Consider the following 4,511-nt stretch of genomic DNA (forward strand, 5'->3'; position numbering starts at 1 on the left):
TCCATACCAATCTGCTCCGAATCCTGATCACTGTGCCAGATGTAATGCCGGTGGCTGAGGCCAAGTAGGTTCACATTGGATTCAGGCAGACGGTAGAGAAACTGCAGAGCCGAAAAGGGTTGGGCCATTCCGCTGAATAAAGTCTCACAACAGCAGACAAGCAAACAGGCAGGGGAAACTGCCTCTCAGGCAAACAAACAGCAAAATGGCCCTTCACCATGGTGGGCTGGCAATCCACACATTCACAATCCCCTTAAGCACTAGGACCCATAGCCTTATATAGGCCAGACACTCGGGCTGCCACATGCTCATGCACTAATCAAGAAAAGGGCTTGGCAGCGGCACAGGGGACCGGGGTGGGGAGGGGAGCCGCGTTCCTGGCAGCCCCTGCGGCATCGCTCCGGCACGTTCCACGCCGCCGCTAGACTGGCAGCCGCCTGGCCTAGGGACCGAGGCGCCAGTTGTCCGTGGTGTGAATGAAACCCAAAGTGGACCCTGCCACGAAGATGGAGGGGCCTTTGCCGATATTCCGGGACCGCAGCAGTGGGGAGGCGATTCGCTCCCAGAACGTTATGGCTGCGGCTTCTAGTGCCAATATTGTAAGATGTTCCCTTGGACCAGTTGGCTTGGATAAAATGTTGGTGGATGATATTGGTGATGTAACCATTACTAACGATGGTGCAACCATCCTGAAGTTACTGGAGGTGGAACACCCTGTAGCTAAAGTTCTTTGTGAGCTAGCTGATCTGCAAGACAAGGAAGTGGGATATGGAACTACCTCTGTGGTCATTATTGCAGCAGAACTTCTAAAAAACGCAGATGAACTAGTCAAACAGAAAATTCATCCCACGTCAGTTATTAGTGGCTATCGACTTGCCTGCAAGGAAGCAGTGCGTTACATTAGTGAAAATCTAATTATTAACACAGATGAACTTGGAAGAGACTGCCTGATTAATGCTGCTAAGACATCAATGTCATCCAAAATCATTGGAATAAATGGGGATTTCTTCGCTAACATGGTAGTAGTAGATGCTGTTCTTGCCATTAAATACACAGATGTAAGAGGCCAGCCTCGCTATCCCATCAATTCCATCAATGTTCTGAAAGCCCATGGAAGAAGCCAGGTGGAGAGTATGCTCATCAATGGCTATGCACTCAACTGTGTGGTGGGGTCCCAGGGCATGCCCAAGAGAATAGTGAATGCAAAAATTGCCTGCCTTGACTTCAGCCTGCAGAAAACTAAGATGAAACTTGGTGTCCAGGTGGTCATTACAGACCTTGAAAAACTGGACCAGATTAGACAGAGAGAGTCAGATATCACCAAGGAGCGAACCCAGAAGATCCTGGCAACTGGAGCCAACTTATCCTAACCACTGGTGGAATTGATGACATGTGTCTGAAGTATTTTGTGGAGACTGGCGCAATGGCAGTTAGAAGAGTTTTAAAGAGAGAACTTAAACACATTGCTAAGGCTTCTGGAGCAATTATTCTGTCAACCCTGGATAATCTGGAAGGGGAAGAGACTTTTGAAGCTTCTATGTTGGGACAAGCGGAAGAGGTGGTCCAGGAAAGAATCTGTGATGATGAGCTGATCCTGATCAAAAACACTAAGGCTCGTACATCTGCATCAATTATCTTATGTGGGGCAAACGATCTCATGTGTGATGAGATGGAGCACTCTTTACACGATGCTCTGTGTGTGGTGAAGACAGTGTTGGAGTCCAAGTCTGTGGTTCCGGGTGGGGGAGCTGTAGAAGCAGCCCTTTCCATATCCCTCGAAAACTACGCAACCAGCATGGGGTCTCGGGAACAGCTCGCTATTGCAGAGTTTGCACGGTCTCTTCTTGTTATTCCGAATACACTGGCAGTTAATGCTTCCCAAGACTCGACTGACCTAGTTGCAAAGTTAAGAGCTTTTCATAATGAGGCTCAAGTTAACCCAGAACATAGAAATCTAAAATGGATTGGTCTTGATCTGGTCAATGGCAAACCTCGAGACAACAAACAAGCAGGGGTATTTGAACCAACTATAGTTAAAGTTACAAGCTTGAAATTAGCGACAGAAGCTGCAATTACCACTCTTCGAATTGATGATCTTATTAAATTACATCCAGAAAGCAGAGATGATAAGCACGGAGGTTATGATGATGCTGTTCACTCAGGAACCCTTGATGACTGATTTGATTCCTTTTATTTATAACAGTGTCAGATGCACCTGTCTTATGCCTGTGTGTTACACATTAAAGTACAAGCTGGGAAAAGAAAAAAAAAAAGAAAAGGGCTTACAGCTGGTAAAACAGCGAGCAAGCCTAACACAGCTGCCCCACACTACTACAACTCACTACATAGGTCTGTTAAGAGGATTAAATCCACATAAAAGCAACACAGGTGGTAAGCTCCATGACTTAGTCTTGGTGATGACATTTTTGGATTTGACACCAAAAGCACAGGAAACAAAAGAAAACATAAACAAATGGGTGACAACAAATGAAAAGACTGCACAGCAAAACAAATGATCAACAAATTGAAAAGACAAACTGTGGAATAGGGAAAAAAATATCTATCAACTATATCAGACAAGCAGTTAATATCTAAACTATATAAAGAACTTGTACAACTTAACAGCAAAAAAAAAAAAAAGCAAACAATCAAATTTTTAAACTAGGCAGGGTATGAAAGAATAGATATTTGAGAGAAAACTTACAGATGGTCAGCAGGTATGTGAAAAGGTGCTCAACATCACTCATTATCAGGGAAATGCACAATGCGATATCACCCGCACCTGTTAGAACGGCTAGCATTAAAAAGACAAGAAAGAAAAGTGTTGGGAAAGATGTGAAGGAGTGAACCCTTGTACACTGTTGGTGAGATATAAATTGGAGCAGTGGATATAGGAAACAATATGAAGCTTCTTCAAAAATATTTAAATAAAACTACCATATGATTCAGCAATTCCACTCTTGGGTATTTATCTGAAGGAAACAAAAATGCTAATTCAAAAAGGCAGCTGGGCCTGACCAAATGGTAGCATAGTGCATGGAGCATCGTACTGGGCCCCAGAGGATCCAGGTTCAAAACCCTGAGGTTGCTGGCTTGAGCTTGTACTCATCTACTTGAGCATGGGCTCACCCAGTTTGAGCATGGGCTCACCAGCTTGAGCACGGGGTCTCTGGCTTGAGCCCAAGGTTGCTGGCTTGAGCAAGGGGTCAGTGGCTCAGCTAGAGCTGCCTGGTCAAGGCACACATGAGAAAGCAATCAATGAACAACCAAGGTGCCACAACAAAGAATTGATGCTTCTCATCTCTCTCCCTTCCTGTCTGTCTGCCCCAATCTGTTCCTGTCTCTCTGTCTCTTTCACAAAAAATAAAGAAAGGCAGCTGGGTGTCCTGGCCCATGGCACAATGGCTAGAGAAACATCCTGGAACGCTGAGGTCACTGGTTTGATCTTGGGGTTGCCAGCATGACTCCAAGGGCACTGGTTTGAGCCCCAGTCAGGACACATATGAAAACAATCAATGGCACCACTAAGTGGAACAAGTTGATGCTTCTCTCTCTCCCTTTCTCTCTCTCTCTCTCAAAAAAAAAAAGCAACTGCACCCATATTTTTTTTTGCAGCATTATTTATAATAGCCAAGACATGGAAACAGGCCCTGGCCAGTTGGCTCAGTGGTAGTGTCGGCCCGGCATGTGTAAGTCCCAGGTTTGATTCCTGGTCAGGGCACACAGGAGAAGTGCCCATTTCCTTCTCCACCTCTCCCTTTCTCCTTTCTCTCTATCTCTCTCTTCTCTTCCTGCAGCCAAGGCTCCATTGGAGCAAAGTTGGCCCGGGCGCTGATGGCTCCATAGCCTCCACCTCAGGTGCTAGAATGGCTCAGGTTGCAACAGAGCAATGCCCAAGAGGGGCTGGGCATCACCCCCTGGTGGGCATCCTGGTTGGGCACATGCAGGAGCCTGTCTGACTGCCTCCCCGCTTCTCATTTCAGGAAAAAAAAAAAAGACATGGAAACAACCTAAGTGTCCACCGATGAATGAATGGATAAAGAAAGTTTTATACACACACACACACACACACATACACAAAATGGAATATTATTATGTATAATATAATCAGGTGATAGGTACTACCAATCATGCATTGCTCCTACATGGCTCCCTTCTGTGGGGCAATGAAGCAGAATTCTCTAAAATCAATTTCTCTCTCTTAGGGGAGAAAAAAAAATATATGTATATGTATTATATATGATGGAATGTTATTCAGCCATAGAAAAGAAGGAAATCCTGCCATTTATGACAATATGGATGAATCTTGAAGGCATTATACTATGAAACAAGTTATCCTGACCTGCAATGGCGCAGTGGATAGAATGTTAACCTGGAATGGTGAGGTCACAGGTTTGAAACCCCGGGATTGCCTGGTCAAGGCACCCACGAGAAGCAACTATTACATGTTGATGCTTCCTGCTTCTTCCCCCCTTTCTCTCTCCTCTGTCTAAAATCAATAAATAAAATCT

At 45.1% G+C, this 4,511-nt stretch overlaps 1 pseudogene; it reads left to right on the plus strand.

The window, feature by feature from the left end:
• The first annotated feature begins 432 nt into the window (after positions 1 to 432).
• LOC136329696 (T-complex protein 1 subunit alpha pseudogene) lies at positions 433 to 2,201 on the plus strand (annotated as a pseudogene).
• Positions 2,202 to 4,511: the final 2,310 nt, after the last annotated feature.

Source organism: Saccopteryx bilineata, chromosome 3 (assembly GCF_036850765.1).
Source record: "Saccopteryx bilineata isolate mSacBil1 chromosome 3, mSacBil1_pri_phased_curated, whole genome shotgun sequence".
Taxonomy (NCBI): domain Eukaryota; kingdom Metazoa; phylum Chordata; class Mammalia; order Chiroptera; family Emballonuridae; genus Saccopteryx; species Saccopteryx bilineata.